This window comes from Ambystoma mexicanum, chromosome 1q, assembly GCF_040938575.1.
Source record: "Ambystoma mexicanum isolate Mex_15411 chromosome 1q, UKY_AmexF1_1, whole genome shotgun sequence".
Classification (NCBI taxonomy): domain Eukaryota; kingdom Metazoa; phylum Chordata; class Amphibia; order Caudata; family Ambystomatidae; genus Ambystoma; species Ambystoma mexicanum.
In genome coordinates, this window is record NC_090922.1 from 143,543,266 (window position 1) to 143,566,096 (window position 22,831).

Sequence of the window (22,831 nt, forward strand, 5' to 3'; positions counted from 1 at the left end):
ACTAGAGGCATGCAGGACCAAATTCAATTCTAACTTATTAACCCTGATTTATGTCAAGAAAGGATATAGCTTCCTGACTACATGAACACATAAATCGAAATGTAAAAGCATTGTTATTCAGCCTTGCTCTATATGGGTTCAATTGTTCTTTATTCCTTGCCCATGTCATACGAATATCATCAATATACTTTTCTTCCAATTGAGTACATATATTTTCAGGTTTTGTTGTTGTGGGTGCCAATGCATGGGTGGTCTCATAGTCTCCCATAAAAAAGACTTGCCAACAATGGTGCACACTGTACTCCCATTGCAACATGTCTAATGTGTAAGAAATAATGCCCATCACATAAAAAGTTGTCATCTACTGAGACGTTCTAGGCCTGCTTTAATGTAATAAGTCTTAATGAGAACTACAAGACTGTTCCCCTTATCCACCTTTTGCAGGATTCATTTCAGATCTACAGAAAGCCTTGTTAGAGCCTTCCTCTCTTGCATGCAAAGATTTCGTCAGTACCTTATGTCTGAACCTTTTATACCTGTTTTTGCCTTGTACATTTCCAAAGTCTCTAGTCGCTGCAGAAAAAAAAGTATCAATGCAGTTCCTTTCAGACCCATTAGGGGTAAGTTGAGAGTACATTTTTTATTACTATTATGTTTCCAATTATAAAATAAACACAAAGACAAACATCAAGTATTAAATCATGTAATATCAGTAGAAGAGAGAGCCCCCTTTTCTCTCATGTAAAATGTTGACAGGTGGGCACACCCCCTGTTTCCGGTGTTAGTCTACCCCCTTTTGATAGGCTTTGATATAAACTTGATATATATTTGATATGAAAATGATATAAAAAATATAAGTGGGTATACATTTTTTATAATATATTTTTTATAATATAAGGAAATATACATATTATATTAAATCTATATAAAGATGTGAGCAGCGGGCGATGGTGTTGCTTGGTCAAGTGCTGAGAGCGAAGTGAGCTCTGAAGGTGGGAACTGTGAATCTAGGGTTTTGCAGAGTGATGTGGTGATGATGTCACAGAGGGGTTCCTACCGAGGTGATAGGAAGCGGAAAATGATATCAAACAATTTTGCTATCTTTCTAACATAAAAATGTATATGTATACAAAAAGTAATATTTTTTATATACAATAAATAACATTAATTTAAACAATATTTCTAATATAAAAATGTGGATTCAAATCAATTTGAATGAATTTTTTTATATAGACAAGTATATAAAAACTATATTTTTTATATACAATTTTTATTTAACATTTTTATATAAAATTACCCCAACAACAAAAAAAGATATAAAAAACATTTGATATCAATTTGATATAAAATGTATATCATTGTTATATGAACTGGTTTTGTGTAAATAATGAAAAGCAGTTCGCTTTATAAGTAAAGTGTGCTTTCCAGAGCCTGTACAAAAGTTCAAACTATTGTCTTTGAAAAGGCGTGTTTCTTTGGAAATAATGAAAAACAGTTTACTTTATAAGTAAAAGTATGTTTCCCAGAGCGTGTACAAAAGTAAAAGTGTTGTTTTTATGGGGTCTACAGCACCTCTCTGGCAATCTGCATGTGCCCCTCTGATGCTCTGCGGCCCAACAAACAGCTGTGATACAGCATTGCCAGGTTTCTTTTGTCTACGACAAGGCCTGTGGAATACCAGGAATGTGGTGACTCACAGAGCACCATTCTAGCCACATCAACAGAAAACACAGACAGAGCTTTATATTTAGCTCTCCAGAATACAGGATGTTCTGCGACAACTGTGTGAATGCACCCCCATGAAAATACACAAGGACATTGTTCATCAACTAAACCCAAATGTGGCATGCTGACACAGGAAACATCTGTAGGCTGAGGCTAATTTTAGATGTTTCTTGGGGCCAGTGTTTATCAACTAAACCCAGCTGGCGGAAAGGGGCCATGGGAAACATCTGTAGGCTGAGGTTAAGTTTAGATGTTTCCTGGGTCCAAGCCACTCTCTAATTCTTGCAGAGTATGAACAAAATAAAATGCTGTGCTTTGTTGATAAGGAACCCAATTTCTACAAAGTAAGCAGAAATACATACATCTGTGCATTGCTGATAAGAAAACTGCCTCAGAAATGGTATGTGTTCTCACCCCTAAAAGGGGTTCTCTTACTCCAGCAGGGGTACTGTCAACCCCACTGTCATAGTGCTGGCATGATGATCCTCTGAAGTGACACTAATTGACTTGGAGCAGCTAATTGCAACTCTATTGTAGGAGGGGAACAGGAGGTGGGTCTCACTCCTCATCGAGGGTCCCTGTTTTCTTGAGCATTCTACTGACAATGGGTCTAAACCACGTGAAAAGTATTTTCCCCGTGAAACAGCAGGGACGTTTTTCATCCAACTACTTATTTCACAGTATAGCAAGCAACAGTTGAAATATACGGACAGAGGTTAGCTATTATTTGGTATATAATATATACAATCTGTTTCCCCTTTGCATTATCCATCATCTACGACTGTCCCATCTCCTTGAGCCCCAGCCACCAGTCTTTTACATGTTTAGGGCACCTTATGGTGTTTTATTGGTTTCTATGTTTTTTGACTGACTGCAGCTGTCTCTTGGATGGGGAAAGACTTTAGTTTAGTGTCATTTTATTGTGCAACCTAAAGTATTCATATTTGGATGCTTTCAAGGAAATTGGACAGTGTACTCAACTACTCTAGGCTGGGTTCCTCTCAATTTTATTTTTGAAATGTCTTAATAGGGGGACGAAAGCCACTGCTCCTTCTTCCCCACAATGGGCAGCCACAGAGGACCAGAGCAGGACTTCTCTGTGATTGTACAAATAGATATGCAACGAAAGAGCTATTGATTATGGGCACTGGTGGCCCAAGAATGGGTATGCAGTAACCATCTGAAAGGCCTGGAATGGCGCCGGGAATGGGATTGCCTTGGCCGCTCCATGCACAGATCCTTCTAAAGCAAAGTTCTCCCCACGGCTCTTCCATCAAATTCACTAGCTTTTTTACATATGGCATTCAATGAGCTACACCAATCTTCACTGTCCTCAGAGCGGGAACAGCTTTTCTGACAGGATCTCTTTAGGTAAGTACCTGTGTCCTCCTGCTGGCACACACAAAAGGAGATCATTAGATGAAGTGCACAATCAGGTAAGTGAAAAGCCCCAAATGGTAGTTCTGTGTGCATGCATTTTCTTTCAGAAAAGCAATGATTTATAAACAAACAGGTAATTTCTACAGTTTGAACATTTAGAAGGATCGAGGCTCACTGTACCACTAAAACACATTACATCTCATATTGTAAATGTCCCCTTTCATAATACAATGTGCATATTTAAATCTTTTTTTGTCTCTTAATTTTATCCATCATAATACAATTGCTGACATGTTGTGCCTTCGCTACACCTTGGGCCTGATTGCTCCAGTGGCACGTACATTTTATGTGGAGTTATATAACGCTATACATTTGTCTATTTCCATTGTATTACTTACAAATTATGTATCACGCGTGATAATTACTATTTTAACTCTAAAAATTGATTGAAGAACACGTATTTCACATGACCTCTTTTTGTTAAAACCTATTAATGTTGTCAACCATGATTATTAACAGGTAAGAATCTTAAAAAGAGTATTAGTTGGGACAACTGGAGCTGAAGCTTACAGGCATATGAGTAATTGTGTGAGAACTTCATACAACTTAGACTGATCAGTACACATCCTAAAATGACTGCTGACATCCAATATAGTACTGTAAGGACCCAGACATAGGGAACCACACAACCCAGGAATATGGAAGGGAGACCTACGGGCTGGAAAAAGAATCAAACGCGACCTGTATGATAGGCGAGTGGTGGGAACACACAGGCAAACCCAACCTACCCCGAACAGAGGATCTAAATGAGTGGGAGAGCACAAAATCAGTGCTTGGTAAGAACCCCGAACAGCCGACCATGGGTCAGCCCGCAGAGACGAGGTTACCGAAACGTCCTCGCGAGGACGAAAACCCCGACTCCACGGGCCGAGAGACAGAGAGCTGTGTCCAGTAGGAAAGGTCCTGCCTCGCCAGAGCGACAGTGACGGCAAGACGGAAGGATAGCCGTCCCCGCTAGAACGAAGCCCCCAAGTTCTCAGAGTGAGAAGCAGAGCACCGAGTCCAGCCGGGGAAGACTCGCCTTGTCAGAGCGGCACTGACGACCAGCAGGAGGGAGGAAGGAAACTGTAGCCGCGATGAGGAGCTGACTACAACTGGCCGCTGGAAAGAAGAAGCCCAGTCTCCGCAGGGAGACGCGGTCCGCGTGTATTGCAACCACGAGCAGGACAAACACGTGGCCCACAGACTGGAGGAAGCTGATCCGCTTCAGCAACGACACAGACCCACAGGGGGAGTCCTATTACCAGGGATACTTAGCCCGAAAATGAGGGCACCCAAATCAGCAGACACTTACCTGGGCGGCAGCAGGACCTCCAGGGGAACAGGGTCAGGGAAGAACACGGAGGGTGGCTCGCAAGGAAAAGGGGGCGGGACCTATGGGGGTTTTTATGCTCCAAGACAGGAAGTAGACCCTGATTGGCCCATCCTTACCTGCCTATATAAAGAGCCAGTTAGTTGGAAGATGTGTGCTCATTCTTGTTCTCCTTGCAGAGCCGATCAGACCTGGATTCCGGAACGACAGGAAGCACCTGGGCGTATGAGGACTAAGTGGAAGAAGATTGTCAGAGGTCCTTATAGCGTGCCCTACAAGAAAATAGAAGAAAACAATTGCTCCACAAAAAGAACACTCAGAAGGACTCTGGGAAAAGAATTTAATTTTGCTAACCAGCATGATTTAGTTAAATCTGAATAAAGACCAACATTTTCTTTCCCTTTAACTGCCTATTTTGCCTCATTGTCACAAATTTTGATGGCAGCGGTGGGATCAGAAACACGACATGGAGGCAATCATCAAGGCACTGGCCGATGGACAACAACAACTACAACAACTGGTACAAGTCCAAAGGCATCAAGCTCAAGCAGATCGGCAGGCCCTACAACAGGCCCTACAACTTCAGGCTGCAAGTCAAGATGCCCTAAAGAAGGTAACAGAAGCAGTTGTGGCTTATAGAGGAGTTACGCCAGCCCCTTCCAACATCTTGCAAAAATACCAACCCGGAGATGATCCAGGATACTTCTTTACGAACTTTGAAAGAGTGGCCAGAAATTCCCAGTGGCCTGCAGACAAATGGGGTCATTACATTGCGCCACTACTAACCGGAACTATGCAAGGCGCCTACCAGGCCGCTAACCCTAATGGAGACACCGCCTATACAGAAATTGAAAGAACCATACTAGAAAGGATGGGGGTAGACAAGGAAGCCTACCGACAGAAATTAAGAGAAACCAAACTTCGCAATGGAGAGACCCTGAGGCAATGGTATTATCGAATACATGATGCAGCAGAAAGATGGCTGAAACCAGCCAACAGCTCAATTCAGGAAATCCTCGAAAAAGTGAAACTCGAACAATTTGTGGACGCCCTTCCGAGTGCCATGCAACAGTGGGTCAGGCAACACCATAGACCCACCCTGAATGAAGCCATAGATATCGCCTCTGCCTTCCAAAAGGCAGGAGGAAACAGACTCAGACAAGTAGAGATGCCCAAACCACACATTTCCCGAACTCCGGACGTCGTGGCTGCCAAGCCTCCTCAAGTGGAACCCAAAGGAACCCCCTGGACCCCGTCTAACAAACAACCCCAATGCTTTGATTGTGGGGAGTGGGGGCATATAGCCCGGTACTGCCCAAGGAAAAACAGACCAGAACCCATGGAGATCGGATTCACACAGAGTCGGGAATACCGAAGAAGACGGGATCCTTACATGGTGGAGGTTCGAGTTGACGGAGTACCACGCCAAGGCTTGATCGACAGCGGAAGTGAACAAACCGCCATACGTCCAGAAGTAAGTGTATCAGGGAAAAGGGGTGAAGAGATACCGGTTAAATGTGTACAAGGGGATGTCAGGTTGTACCTTTCAGAGCAGGTGACCCTAGAGGTAAACAGGGTTATCACACCAATGGAGGTAGCCGTCATGCCACACCTACCCACACAAGTGTTAGTAGGCACTGATTTACCCAACTTTAAAGACTGCATCAAAGAAACAGAATGGTTATCCACCGCTCCCTTTGCCGATTAAGAGGTTGCAGGAAATCAAAGAGGATCGGAGAGGAAAACCTGAAGAGAAGTGAGGGTAGAAAAAAGAAAATGGACAGAAAAGTTCAATGCTTTAGTGGACTGGATACCAGAAGATAAAAGGGTCTCTTTTAGAAGCGAAACTCTCTCAGACCCGACCCTAAAGAATTCCAGAGAACGAGCAATGGAGGACCCAGACAGTCAACATTCATATCCAAAATTTGCATTTAAGCGGGGGTTACTATATAGGATCACCAAGAAACAGAATGATCAAATCCTAGAATAGCTTATAGTGCCATACAGTTTTAGGTTGTCCATCCAGGAGATGGGACATGACAACCAAACAGGGGGTCATATGGCTCGGAAAAAACCCTGGAGAAAATACTAAAAAGGTTTTATTGGCCCGGTATCTACAGAGAAGTGGCCACATATTGTGATGAGTGCGACACCTGCCAGAAGATAAACACATATAAACCTCCACATGCTCCTCTACAGCCTATGCCCCTAATAAAAGAGCCATTTTTTAGGATTGGAACGGATATGGTGGGACCTTTGGAACCCAGCAGTCATGGATTCCAGTATCTGCTGGTGATCGTAGATTACGCAACGAGATATCCCGAAGCATTTCCCATGAGGGGTATTAGTTCTCAACAAGTATGTAACCAGTTAGTTCCGTTCTTTTCACGAGTGGGAATACCTTCAGAAATCATAACGGATCAAGGCAAAAATTTCGTGTCAGGAGTAATGCGGAAAGTTTGTCAGCAACTGAATATCAAACAGATCCGCACATCGATGTATCATCCTCAGACTGACGGACTGGTAGAACGGTATAACAAAACCATCAAGTTAATGCTCAAGAAGGTGACAGCACCCACCATGAAGAACTGGGACCGAGCGATACCATGGGTCCTTATGGTACTTCGGGACACCCCGCAGTCCTCCACTGGGTTTTCACCCTTCGAATTACTGTTCGGACACCAGCCAAAGACAGTATTAGACCTTGCAAGAACAGAGTGGGAGGAACAGGAAGAAACCACTACTCTAACAGACTATGTTATAGAAATGAGAGAAACCCTAACCAAATTCAGAGAAGCCGCAAGGGAAAATCTGGGAAGGTCACAAGTAGCCCAGGAGAAGTACTACAATAAAGGGACCAGAATCAGACAGTTCAAAATTGGTGACCAAGTATTGGTTCTGTTACCCACAAGCCATAACAAAATGTTGGCCCAGTGGAGGGGGCCTTACAAGGTGACGGGAGTATTGGGCCCAGTCAATTACATGGTGGAACAACCTGATCGGAAAACCAAGCTACAAAACTACCATATAAACCACCTAAAGGAATGGAAGACATCGGGCCGGAGTACAGCTAGCATTCAGTTCATGAAGCAGGAAGAATCTGATTCGGCCTTTTTGGCCGTCCAGTGGGGAAAACAACTTACCGACCAGAAGAGACGAGAAATGGAAGAGCAGTTACACCCATTCCGAAACGTGTTCTCGTGCCTTCCAGGAAAAACCCATTTAACGGAACATAAAATAGAAACCGAAATGGATAAAACAGTAAGAATCCGGCCTTATCGCCTTCCAGAATCAAAAAGGGAGGCAGTACAAGAGGAAATAAAAGAAATGTTGAAACTAGGACTAATCGAACCCTCCTGCAGTCACTGGTCCTCTCCCATTGTGTTGGTGCCTAAACTCGATGGAAGCATTCGATTCTGTATGGATTACAGACAGCTAAACTCCATATCAACATACCAAGCATATCCCATGCCCAGGATCGACGAACTCATTGAACAGTTAGGATCTGCCCAGTATATCAGCACTATAGTTCTAACCAAGGGCTATTGGCAGATACCTCTACGGGCGGAAGACAAGATAAAAACTGCTTTCTCCACCCCGTCTGGACTATTCCAGTTTACGGTTTTGCCATTCGGGCTACACGGAGCACCTGCAACCTTTCAGGCACTTATGAACCAAGTGTTGGCACCCCATCACCGGTATAGCGCTGCATATCTGGACGACATAGTGGTCTTCAGCAGGACATGGAGTGAACATGTAGAACATCTCACATCAGTGGTGGCAGCTCTCAAAAAAGCCGGTCTCAATATCAATCCAAAGAAAACAGTGTTGGCTACCAATCAAACTAAATACTTGGGACATCTGGTTGGAAATGGGGTTATCAGACCTCAACTCGATAAAATAGAGGCTATTGAGAAACTACCCATGCCCTGCAACAAGAAACAGATTAGAGCATTCCTAGGGTTTATTGGATATTACCAGAAGTTTATACCCTATTTCTCAACTATAGCCAGCCCTTTAACAGAAGCCCTTAAATCAACCTACCATGAAAACGTGTTGACCGACAAGAAAGCTCACCGAGCTTTTCAGGAACTCAAGAAAATAATATCTGCACAACCAGTGCTGAGATGTCCAGATTTTTGCCAACGGTTTTTTGTACAAACAGATGCTTCAGGAATAGGCTTAGGAGCCGTACTCTCACAAGGAGTTGAGGACGACCTACCTCCCGTAACATTTATCAGTCGCAAGCTTTTGCCACATGAAATAGGATATTCTACCATTGAGAAAGAATGTTTAGCGATAAAATGGGCAATCGAGACACTCAGATACTATTTATTGGGACATAAATTTACTGTCTTCACGGATCATGCCCCTCTACAATGGTTGGCCAAGCACAAAGATTCCAACCAATGTGTGTTAAGGTGGTTCCTGACACTTCAGGAGTTTTGTTTCGAAACCATACACAAACCGGCTGCCTTCCAGCTGGTACCTGACTATCTGTCAAGAAGCATTGATCAGCCCGATCGGCTGAAATCTTCGGGGGGTGTATGTAAGGACCCAGACATGGGGAACCACACAACCCAGGAATATGGAAGGGAGACCTACGGGCTGGAAAAAGAATCAAACGCGACCTGTATGATAGGCGAGTGGTGGGAACACACAGGCAAACCCAACCTACCCCGAACAGAGGATCTAAATGAGTGGGAGAGCACAACATCAGTGCTTGGTAAGAACCCGAACAGCCGACCATGGGTCAGCCCGCAGAGACGAGGTTACCGAAACGTCCTTGCGAGGACGAAAACCCCGACTCCACGGGCCGAGAGACAGAGAGCTGTGTCCAGCAGGAAAGGTCCTGCCTCGCCAGAGCGACACTGATGGCAAGACGGAAGGATAGCCGTCCCTGTTGGAACGAAGCCCCAAGTTCTCGGAGCGAGAAGCAGAGCACCGAGTCCAGCCGGGGAAGACTCGCCTTGTCAGAGCGGCACTGATGACCAGCAGGAGGGAGGAAGGAAACTGTAGCCGTGATGAGGAGCTGACTACAACCGGCCGCCGGATAGGAGAAGCCCAGTCTCCGCAGGGAGACGCAGTCCGCGTGTATTGCAACCGCGAGCAGGACACCAACCACGTGGCCTGCAGACTGGAGGAAGCTGATCTGCTTCAGCAACGACACAGACCCACAGGGGGAGTCCTATTACCAGGGATACTTAGCCCGAACATGAGGGCAACCAAACCAGCAGACACTTACCTGGGCGGCAGCAGGACCTCCAGGGGAACAGGGTCAGGGAAGAACACGGAGGGTGGCTCGCAAGGAAAAGGGGGCGGGGCCTATGAGGGTTTTTATGCTCCAAGACAGGAAGTAGACCCTGATTGGCCCATCCTTACCTGCCTATATAAAGAGCCAGTTAGTTGGAAGATGTGTGCTCATTCTTGTTCTCCTTGCAGAGCCGATCAGACCTGGATTCCGGAACGACAGGAAGCACCTGGGCGTATGAGGAGTAAGTGGAAGAAGATTGTCAGAGGTCCTTATAGCGTGCCCTACAAGAAAATAGAAGAACACAATTGCTCCACAAAAAGAACACTCAGAAGGACTCTGGGAAAATAATTTAATTTTGCTAACCAGCATTATTTGGTTAAATCTGAATAAAGACCAACATTTTCTTTCCCTTTAACTGCCTATTTTGCCTCATTGTCACAAGTACTTTTAAGTCCCTTATTATTGTTTACTTTGAAAGAATTATATAGACTAGATGAAAGATGAATCCTGGAATAAAAAGTAACAGTAGTTAATGACACCCCAGCTTTATTTAAAGGAGCATATTTTTAGAATGAAAACTCCTAAGTATATGAATGTTTTTTGTTAATCTGAAATGCTTTACGATGAGTTGGAACATTGAAGGCTACACAATACAAGATGGACACCACCATATATTGCAGTATTTTTAGTCCTTCATCAGTGCTGTCTTTGAAGGAATTACACAGAAAAAGGTTAAATTGGACTCCTGAAAAATAAGGAACATGTGCTGAATGACACGGTGGGCCTCATCACGACTTGGGTGGAATACCGCTAGGATACTGCCTGGGCTAATAGTGTTACCGCAAACCGGTTGGAGTTTAGCGATTTGGGCGATAATGGGTATTCCACATTCCCCATTGGGTCCATTGGTCCCAGTGGGGCATTTTTGGTGCAATTAGCATGCGATAATAGCGCCGCGCTAATTGCACCCAGAAATGGGCATTAAGGGGGTGGGTTTGGGTGCCAGACTTGGGTTTGGGTGGACCCTTAAATTCAACAGTAATAGCGTTACCGCTGCATTTAAGCGCTACTGCGCAACTCGTGATGAGGCTCTGTATCTTTACTTTAAAACCACATTTTATTTAGAAATCATACTCACAAGTGTACAAGTGATTGTATTAAAATTACAAACAATGTCAGATGAGTTGGGACACGTTTTAAGATGGCCACCAAATACTCGCTGTTGAATTTTATTTTTTTCCCTCATCTTGCAACAAGATAAAAGACGCTGTGCTATGATTTGCCTTTCGGCCCCTGATCTTTGTAAGGAAGGGATTATCATTGATCAAAATAGATAATTGAAACAGAAGTTCAAAAGAAGAGTAGGAGGAATGATAGATATCACTTAACTGCTATGAGGAAATAGCCATTTTTGATAGGTAAGCAGATTGACACATGCCTTATCAGAAAAGACTAAATGACCACGCACAAATGACTAGTAGGATGTTATGTTTGTTATAGAGTTTGTATTTATTTATTTGTCATTTATATAGTGCTTTACTCCAAAGTGCTGAACATTAAAAGGATATTGATATTTGGAATCCACTTAGGATAAAGATCCAACAATTAATTTTGCAACCTAATTGCCAAGCTTCCAATCACTTCATATTAATTAATATTTGGTATTCAATTAATAAGGGAGAGTTAAAAAAATGTAGCAACTGTACTCATGATTGGGTCTATAATCATGTTACATTTTTTTCGGGAAGAATGTTGTTCTGGGGCACACAGGTGCACAAATCTGATCAAGTTGTTTACAGAAATGATTATGACTAAAACAATCATAATCTGATTAAAAAAGATGAGGGAAAGGATAGGTTAAAGGGACCCCCACTGTATTATATGCAAGAGTGTATACAACAAGATAATAGTAGTAGTTAATAGGATATACTGGTTGTGGGAGCACTAGTTGTGGAATTGATGTGTGTCCTGCTGCATGTGGTGTGGGTCTTCTAAGGACAGTGCCCCACTGTCCTTGGCGGTGGTTGAGAAAGTGGTTTGAAACCATCCACATTTGCACAAAGCATTTATAACATACTATGAGAGAAGTTTCTCTAACAAGGTATCCGAGATTTTGATACGTTGGTAGTAACAGTGTTTAGATAGTTTTGTCGACACGTGTTTTGACCTTCAGCGGTCATTTTCAAGGATGATTTATAGTAAGGAATACAACCAATATTACATCTTTCACCAATGTGTATGGTGTCCCAATAGTGCAGGAAATTGCAGTGTCATACATATATTTCACGAAAACAAACACAAGATGATTATGGCAACCAAGGTAAGTGATATGGGCTAGTGGCATGTGTAGATAGGAGAGTAGGAGGAACATGTAAACCAGGTCATACCGAAAGGGAGAGGGAAGAAAGGGGAGAGGAATAATTGTTAGTAGTGTTGGTAGGAAGGCCCCCTATGAGTGGGGCAAGCAAAGTACTAATAGGTACCTGGTTGTTACCATGGGTTTACCAAGATGAGTAGTGGTGAGACTGGTTAATGCGTCTCATCGTGAGTGGCTGGAGTTTGTCCCTGAATTGTTTCTGGTGATTAATCCACAGTGCTGGGTTGGCATGGCGCCTGTGTGGGATAACGGGTGGTAAAGGTTAGGACCCAGGTGGGTGGAAGCGGAGTCAGACCAGTAAGCAAAAGTTCAAGGTTGCAAGCGGTGTTGGCATGCAGGTGGCCCTGGGGTCGAAGTGTAGGGCCTTGTTGCACTGATTTATATGACCAAGATGACAGCAAGGTGGCAATGGTCCATGTGGCTAGAGTAGTTCTTGCGTCGAATGGGAGGAAACAGTGAGGTGTACCAGATAATGAAAGATGCAAGAGTTGGTGATTGAGCCCACCAAAATTGGTAATAGATTTAAAAACACAGAATTGGACTCTATATGTCTAATTATATTTTCATGCTGAGGTCGTTTTTGGTTGGAGCCAGGCATTTGGAGAATTGGTAAGTTCCCATGTGCTTGCATGTACTAGCGGCAGTGAGCCTGTAATTCTGGTGTGGGAAAAGAAGTGCAGATCTGAGGGATCAGGCAGGCTATGCAAGGAGCCTTCATGCCCGTATGTATTGGAGGCATTGCAGCAGCCCGGGCAGGAGCCTGGTGCCGTTCACGCCTAGCGACATGAGAAAAGCCAAAAAATAAGCCATTAATGCTTGAATAAGGGGCCCAGCGGGCCAGAGTCAGGCACATAGGTTTAACAAGTCCCGGGGCTGGGGAGGTACTTATGGGACCAGTCTGCCAGTGACACATAATAAATGACAGGTGAGAGGTGAAAGCCCCAGGAAGCGGTCGCTGCATGTGGTGAACCGAGGTGTAGGGCCCGTAATGGATGCAGCGCACTGGAGTTACTGACATAAAAGGGGGCATGGTTGAGAATACTGTGTGAGGCACTGCTTCCTTACTTGGTGAGACTCTTATTGGTTGAGATAGAGGTTGCACTGGATACAGTGACAGCCGCCATATTCCAAGTGATTTAAATAGCACGTTAAACGTGATCACTTGGTAGCGTGCTGTGTGCCTGTGCCCTGCACACAGGTCTAATTAAGGAACACAAATCAATAATGACGGCACTGGGGTTGAGCGAAAAGTATCCCTCCGCGGTGTGCCTGGGTAGTAACTGTGCACTGTTCACTGTACAACTGGCCACATAGAGAGCAATAAGAATTGCGAATTAATAAATTATGAATGGGCTGTGGGTTTGCTGCAACGTTCCCCTATTTGTGTGCCCAATTGGGCCACTAGTTGGTGTGTAAAGGTGGGCCGGTGAGTGAAAGGTACATGAACTTGAGTAAGGCACCATAGAGTACCCTGATTAGGGCATGAAGTAGGGGGGACTGACACTGGGTGTCAAATGGAGGAGGGTTGTCCTCTGGCTATGTCTGGGGTGTGGAGGCCGAGGTTGGTTTGATTCTGGGGCCGGTAGACCCCAAGGGTGCATGCGGTAGCCTGTTGTACGGCCGTTAATGGGGGTGTGGCAATGGAACAGAGGCTAATGCCAGAGGTGGCGCATTGACAGGAGATCCGGTGGTCCTGGTAAGGATGAGTGTGCCCTGTTGTAGGGTAGTTGGAAGCTAATGGGGGGTGGGAATTGAGCAGAGGCTAACGCCAGCGGTGGCGCATTGATGGTAGATCCGGTGGTCCTTCTAAGGATGTGTGTCAGGAGCCCCCGTGGGCGGGAGTGTGTTAAGTGGTGGGGGATCCCCCAGGTTAACATTAATAGGTATAAGGAGTGAAAACAGGTCACTAGCGAGAGCAGTACTCAGCAGTGGGATGATCCATGGAAAGGCAAGTTAGTTTGCTGTGTATATGCCCCCACCAGTGGAGGGGGAGGAGTAAAAGAAAACAAGGTTGGGCTCAACAATTCTCTTACTTACATGATAAAAAGCACTGAGATAAACAGGGTCTGGACAAGGGAACAACAAGTAAACAGGTATTTTACACAAAAGGCAGGTATTTCACAAAAATATATTGAATTCATATTCCTTATTAAGGCCAATAGTCACTGCAGATGAGTCTTGCTTCTTGTTGTCGTAGTTGTAGTTCCCTGTCAGCACCGCTGATGCTGGATGGAATGATGTTCATTCCTGTAATGTGTATGTCCCTCTTGTCATCAATTTGGTCTTGGGTCTGCCAGTGATGGGCAAGGGGATATTTGGTACCCTGTGAGCCCAATAGGTTAAGGTGTTCCTGATCCTGGTGCATACCTCCCTTATCGTGCTGCCGATATACTTGCATCCCCAAACACAGACAATTACATACACCACAAATTTCGAGCAACTGTTGATAAACTGTTTGATTATGTGTTGGTCTGTATCGCCAAATCTAATCACGTTGGCTGACTGATCATATGGGCACATAGTACAAGTCCCACATTTGTGGAACCCTTTGGCTTGGGCCGACTGAAGCCAGTTGGTTGATGCTGTGGTTGTCGGTGTCATGAATGAGGGGCCTTTGAAAATTGGAATGATGATAAGGAAACTTCTTGATGGTCACTAGTTAAACCTAACCCCTACTGGTATAAAAAGTAGAAATTCATCCATTGTATCTCCAAAGAGATAATAAAAGGAATTGTTATAAAGTGTTATATTTTAAGATGTCGTTAAACTAATGATTTAACCAATCAATGTATTCTGTTTGTTTGTCTTGTCTTATATGCATTTTATTAATTTTCACTTTATTACTTTATTACTCACACTTATCCATGATTTAGTATTGTATTTTTATCATATAATAGGTCTGATTTGTTCATTATATGATTCATTTTTTATTTGTATTTATTGTCCTAATGAAGATATGTGCTTGAAACATGTCAACTTTTTTCAAATAAATAAATATTGATTACATTTAAAAAGAAGGATGATTGTTTACTTTAAGGACTTTCTTGAACAATGAGTGAAGCATTAGGATGTATTGCTTTTCCCTTGGTGGGGCTGCAGCACCTGGTCATACATTTCATGTATACTGAGCAAATCCCTCACAGTGGGTAAATTCCCTGAAAAATACTCATAGCGCCTTTACTTCATGGTAATACATCATCATAACTAGATACTTCTCAAGGACATTAAAAAGCATACTATAATGCCCTTCTTTCCCACACCCTGGAATTGCCTCACTCATTTGTAGGTAGACTTAAGTCGATCGAACACTTCAAAACCATGGGGAGGGGGAGCAGAGAATAGGGTGATCCTTGGATGTGCACATGTATGGAATAGAGTTGAGGATAAGAGAGGGTCTGAGGTAGATGCAGTTTCTATTCATGGCCTATATGGCATATCATTTTACCCGCTTTGCTCCAGTATTTCTTTGAGACACAATTGGGGCCAGATTACAGAAACTTTGCACCGGTGCAAGTGCAAAGTTGCACAGTATTAGCACTAGGGCAATGTTTGCCCTATTTTCTAAAAACAGTGGCACACACTAGAAAACTACTGCACCATGACAAGGGCAGTTTGGCATATTAAAAGCACCAGGGCAAAAATTGCCCTAGTGCAAAATAGATACATTTTTGATGCATTTATGCATCAGGGCAAAGTTTGCCCTAGTGCTAATACCATTCCGTATTAGCACTAGGGCAAACTTTGCCCTGATATAAAAATGCAGTAGAAATTAATCTTTTTTGTACGAGGGCAATTTTTGCCCTGGTGCTTTTCATATGCCAAACTGCCCTTGTCATGTGGCGGACAACAGGCCAGGCACTTCTCCATGGGATTCCGCGGCAGTCCCCGTCTAGGGTCGGCAGACTGTCAAAGGGAGCTTTGGCAAAGAGTGCACGATGGTCCCTCATAGCTCGGGAAGAGGACGCCTTACCAGGTCCTCTCAGGGTCAGTCCTTGGAGGCACAGCAGCTTTCAGATTGATGAAGGAGAGCAACAGCAATTCTTCTCTTCCAGCAGCGCTTCAAGGTCAAGCGTCAGTTTCACTCCAGTTACTCTTCGTAGTTTGGACTTCAGCTCTGAACACTTCTGAACACACTTCCTAGCAGTGAGAGGTCCCCAGATATACTGTTGATGTCCCATTCATTCCACTGGGTCACACTCGAGCATCCAATCACTGCGAAGGGCATTCAGCAGTCTGTCAGCCAATCAGGCGCACAGTGCATTTAGGCCATTCTTCTCCATCCAGACACTCACAACACAGAATGTGGATTCGGACAAGTACCACACCATGCAACACTACACACTGCATTCATACCAGTTTCGGGCAGGGCTGTCTCAGTCATTGTGTCAAACACCAGAAACTAGACATCCACAACAAGAAGAGCATATTCGTCACACACTCCATTCACCCAGGTCCCACCCACAGGGGTGCCCACAACATACGGTCGTTGGGAAGGCTCCAGCCAGTCTGGTAGGCACTTCCCCATACTGCCATATATGGAACTTCCACCCAACAGCCAATCATGGGGGAAGGGACAGAGTCAGGGCGTCCCGGGACTTCGGGAAGATCAAGGTAACAGGCGATGGAAGACAAGAGGCCACGGGGGCCATCTTGTCTCCATCAGGAATCTACCGATTCCATTGACAGGGCCTGGGCATCCCAAAATGGAGGACGTTCAGGACACCAGTTATTTCAGCACAGAGCTGCCACCAGCCCGTACCCTGCTGTGTGGGCCACACACAGGGGCCCAAAAACATACACAAGGGGCATAGGGTTGTACCCCCCCACCCATGGGTGCCATAAGGGTATCCCATGGGTCTGTTCACCAAAACCAAAAGAGAGAGCTGCACCGCCAGGAGTCCCACATGAACTCCTGCACGGAATACACGACAGAACACACGATAAAAAGCAGTAAAGGACAAGGATACGGAGGCCCTGTCCCTCCGATGCATTTCCAGCATCACACATGCTGCAGCCATTAGGTTGCTATTGCTCATCAAGCAAGCTGAGATTCCCCTCTTAGGCTGTTTTCCTCGTTCTTGTGGCCTTCACAGGCCCTTCTGGATCAGAGAAGGTGCTTATGAAGGTATGAAGGAAAGTTTACGTTTTTCTATGCACGCCTGCTCAGGGTCGGAATGGGCCATAAAACTGTCTTGGGCACCAGTGAAAAAGGGGCCCCAAGTTGCAAACGGCTACTCATTGCTTTTGTGACAGACTGTTTGAGTAGTACCCAAGGGGGAGGTTTTTGATGAAATGTGATGCAAGTTGTGCATTTAAACGAATATGTATTCAGCACAATGGTCAAAACTACTAGCCACATAGTGAACTAACTCATCAAACTGGCCCACATTGGCCAAGAAACAGGCCCAGTTTGACCCAGAAAGCTGGCCCACAGCAGCATTTTACGTTTTTGGTTCGGCCATGGGCCTCTTGTCCTATAGGCCAGTTCGAGCCTGCACCTGCTTCAAATGTCAGTCAAAGTGTTTTTTGTGTGTAAGAGTGTGTGCGTTCATTTGAGTGATTTTGTGTGTGTACATATTTGCAGTGGTGGAAACGGAAGCACCAGGGTGGGGGCGGTGCCCGAGGTGGCAGGGTTTAGGGGGGGCAGAGCTGGCAGTTGACTTCCGATCAAAGGAAATGTCCAAAATAATAGTTTTAAAGTGGCGCTATTTCTTTCAATTTGCTTCATTTCCACGCGATGCATCAATTCCACTTTAAACCACTTCCATGGCACTGGTGATGTCACTTAACTATGTGGATAATAGTTTTGACCAGTGTTGCTGAGTAAATATTCTTTAAAATGAACAATTTGCATCCCATCTTATTAAAAAGCTCCCCCTTGACTACTATTCAAACAGGGTCACTTCAGTTCGCTGTAAGCAACGTTTTCTTTTACTTGAACCTCACCCAGCACAGCTTCTGCAGCTTCCCTCTGAAAGCAGTTGGGTGGCTGCATCGTGTGTGACAGTTTCAATGTTAATAGGGATATTTATGTATTCATGCAATGTTTTTCAGATACCTGTATGCATATTTATTTATTATTATGCTCTGGTGATCCCTCTTCTGAAAAATCCTTCTTTGGATCCCTCGCTTGCAGCTAATCTTCACCCTATTTCTCTTTTACCATTCTGAATGAAACTTCTGGAATCCTTAGTTACCCCTCTTCTATCTTCGTTTCTTGAAAACTCCCATTTACCCAGCTCTTTTCAATCAGGTTTTCACCCTGGCCGTGTTACTGAGTCTGTTTTAGTTGCGGCTATGGATGACTTAACTCTCAAAGCAGATCAAGGTGGAGTCGACGTGCTGATTCCTTTACACCTATCGACTGCTTTTGACACAATTGATCACTCAATAGGTTTTTGCTCTGATATTGGATACTGTTCTAAGCTGCTTTTCTTCGTTTCTTTCTGACCTGTCCAAAGCTCTTTCTTTGTCCCCCTATCTATCTGCTCCCACCTCTATTTCTTGTGGGGTTCCGCAGGGTTTGGCTTTTTCCCCTTTATTATTCAATGTGTACATCCAACCAATGGTCTTTCTTATCCAGTCTTTTGTCTTTCAGTGTTTTTTTTATGCTGATGATACGCAGATTCTTAGGCATTTTGACCTTGGCCAGGAAGAAACTGATGGGCGTTGTCACTCCTGTTTACACGCGATTAATGTTTCGATGAGTGACAATTGGCTGTGCTTAAAAGGAGACAAGACCGAGGTTGTGTTAGTCCTGCCTCCTTCTTCAGCCTCGCTCTGGACATCAGCCTTCTGGCCCCTCTCCCTGGGTACTCTTCCCAAACCAATTCATAAGGTGAATGATCTTGGTTTTAGGTTCTCAGCTTCCTTGTCGGCTGAAGCACAAGTTAGTTCTGTGTGTCAGAGGGGCTATTTCAAACTTAAGCTATTACGTAAAATCCGTCCTTTTCTACTGGCTCACCTTCACCCTCCAGTAGTTTCTTCATCTATGTCAGGAATCTTGGATTGCTGTAACTCTCTTTATCCGTCTCAGCCCACTTATTTGTTACTTCATCTCCAGATCTTGCAAAATTCTGCTGCAAGAGCTGCTACTGCGTTTCAAGCTCACATTTCTCCATAGACTTCTCCGTAGACTTCACTGGCTGCCTGTTACCAAATGTATCGAGTTTAAAGCTCTTTGCTTGGTACATCGGGCCTTCTATCGGATGGGCCCTGAATATTTGCAAGACAAGTTTGCTCATTACCTTCCTGCACGCTCCATCCAGTCCTCTGATGCTTTATTGATCATGGTCCCCTGGTTTAAAGGGTCACACTGGGTGGTCGCTCTTTTTCAGTCACTAGGGCCCATCTTTGGCTCAAATTACCACAATCTCTTCGCTCCATTGAATACTATCTGTCTTTTAGTCGCTCTTTGAAAACTCTTTTTTGTTCTAAACTGGCAATTCTTTTTCTGTCTATCTGTTGGTGATTGTCGTTCTATATAAGTATCCGTAACATAACATAACCCAGTGAAACTGAATTGGGTGTGCAAGTGTTATGGGTGCATGCGTAGGTAGGCAAGGTTGATGGCCCACATCAGCAACATGAATGTGCTATACACATGACAGTTGTACATGAGTGGCATTGGCAAACCTCAGACATGGCATCACAATCCCCAACACACATGTCATTTCAACTTGCACACATGAGCTATACCACAGCCATATCGCAACAGCCAGCACCATCCATACACATACAACAGAATGAGCAGGCAAAGGTGGGCCAGACATCACATGCGACACAGGGAGTGCACTACACATGCACACACACCACCACACTTGCATGCATGTGTACACCTCCGCCAACTGTCGCAGTGTTCAGATCGGCATCCATGTCACACCTGCCAATCATTCTTCCACATCCTTTGCCATGCAAGCCTACACACACAAGCACCATCCATGTGTCACACATGAGAGCCCTCGCATGTGTCAGCTTCACGGCCCTGTACCCCCCCCATACTTGGCCACATAAAACCACATGTGTAACCAGCACACTCCTGCAACATCACCACACGCACAGCTTACAATCAGTATGCATGTACACTTACCGCTCGAATCCAGACGGGTGTGCCTCTCAAGGACCTGGACGTGGAGCACTGGGGATATGCGTTCCAGGACCCTCATCTGATCTTCCGACAAGTGGCCCCGACGCCCCTTAGCATCCGCTGCTTTCAGGAGGCGCCGGGCCTTCTTGAGGGTCCTGGACCTGAAGTCCTCCCAGCGCTTCTTCACATGCTGGAATAGTCGGACTGCCACCCCCTCCGCGTTGATGGCAGTTACGATGTCCGTCCAGATCCGAGTCCGTCCTTCCTTGTCGGCGAGCAACCTTCCAAAGAGGGCATCATACTGCCGCAGGACATGCTCCACCAGGACACCAACTTCGGTGGCAGTGAAGCTGGTGCCCCTCTGCCTCTCTGGCCGGGGGTTGCCACTGGTGCCAGATGTTGCAGTGCTCGACATGGCAACCCCAGAGGCAGGAGTGGGTGGGCAACTGGGTCCTGGGGCTGGGCTGTGGAGCGATGGTATCCCAGTCGGGAGTCTTTGGTTCCAGCAGGGGTGGTCACAGCAACAGCACCCCTGGCTGATGTGCAGGCAGCAAATGGCAGGACACGTGGGCAGCAGGCAGTCAGGCAGCAGCAGATGGCAGGTGGGAGCGTGCTCGGGGCTCTGGGGGGCAGTAATTCGGTCTTCTGGGCAGGAGCGTGGTCTTCCGTGTGATTACGCGTGGCCAGCTTGATACGGAGTGATTTGGCACATGAAAATCCAGCACGTCTGCGTGTAATTCGAGGAAAGGCCCTTAGCGCGTAAGCGCGTCAGCACACGTACGTTTATTCATTGGCCCAAAGACCCCCAGGCGCGTCTATGACGTCACGCGCATGGCCGTTGAGAATGGCGGGTGTAAAAAAAAAACATGTCCGAGTGTCAAAGCGTGTAATTGGTGGAAATGGCCTCAGCGCGTATGCGCGTCTGTGACGTGTGTATAAAAGGTACGTGTAGAACACCATTTCCTTGTACGTGCTTTTCATGGAGAGCGAGTGGGTGAAATCTGTATTTCTTGTCGGTTCACACGCGATTTACTTCATAGCGTTTCAAGTTTGTACTCCCTGTTACCTCTGACAGCTTTTTATCTTTTCCTCTTTTTCCTGGGCCTGTTTCCTCAAACAGCATTCCCTTCTACTGTTGTCCTGTCTCCTCAGACAGCGTACAATTCTTCTTTTGGCGGGGGTGTTGCCAACGCGCACACGCACGTCTTTTTCACGCTTTTTTTCCGGGCAGACGGTGAGAAGCGCACGTATTTAACATCTGTGCTTGCCCCGCGTGTCGCGTACCCCTTCAGAGGTCATTCTAGGCTGCGTGTGACACGCATACGTTCATTCTTGTGTTTCTGGGTGCCACAGCGTAGTGCAGGTTTATTTTTCCACACACGTGGTCTAGGAGGGGTTGCGTGCACCATACTTCCCTTTTTTGGGGTGCCTGTGCATTGCGTGACCCGTCATCTTTCCCCAGGGGTGACATACAGCCTTGCTAGAGCACTAGGGTACGATTACCATCTGGTACCCAACCCCTTTGACCCCCAATTGCCCAGGACAATAGTTCACAGCGACTCCCATACGCACAATAACATCAGTGCCATGGCTGGGAGGCGACCAAGCCCTAAGGGTGGCAAAGGTGGCCAAGCCCCAAGTGGTGGCCGTGGTGGATCCGGTAGGGGACGTGGCCATGACTTGCAGGGTGCCCCTAGCCCCCCATGTGTGGAGGACCAGTCAGGGACACCCATGCCCCCCACCCTGGTTGAGGGTAACGTGGCTGACACCATCCATGCTCAGCCCTTGTTGGACCAGCCCACTGTGGCACCAGACCTGGCACAGGGTGAATCCATGGCTGACTTCCAAGTCAACAGGTCTAGGCCATGTGCGCCGGTGCACGTTGGTGTCATCAGGCCACGTGGATCAGGGGCAGCTAGGTCATCTGCTGCCCCAAGTAGGCAGGGTGGGGAGGCTGCAGGGGCAGCTGCGGCTCCATCCACCCCACCTCTCACACACCCAGCCAGGACAGTGTCGGTCCAAGTCCATCCTGCTGAAATTCCCCCTGACACCATCACACTTGAGCTAATGTCTGCACCAACTCCCATGCTGAGTGTGCAATCCCACACTCCTAGTACAGAGTCCACCGGGGCTCCTGCCCCTAGTGTCCAGAGCGGCGTAGGACACTCAGGATCCCCACCACCTTCCAAGCGGAAGAGGAAGAGTGCTCGTCCAGTAGAGGCTGATGCCCCAGACACGGCTACACAGTCCGGCCCGTCAAGGAAGCCCAGCTTCAATGAGGCCAAACTGAATGCACTTGTAGAGTATGTGTCCGCACATGACCGCGAAATGGTGATTATTGCAGGATCCAAGACCACACCTGCACAACGTCTGGCACACTGGCAGACCATCGCGGACATCATAAGTGCCCTTGGAACTTGGAATCGCGAGGCGCACAGCTACTGAATGCTACAAGCGCTGGAATGACCTGAAGCACAGGGCAAAGAATAAGCTGGCCTCAAGTCATGCCGCTACTCTAGTGACTGGAGGTGGGTCTCCAGCAGAGGACATAGAACTCACTCCACATGAGCATGTTGCTGGGACCTACTTCACGGAGGAACAGATCCAAGGCGTGGGAGAACTGGTAGATTACGAGGC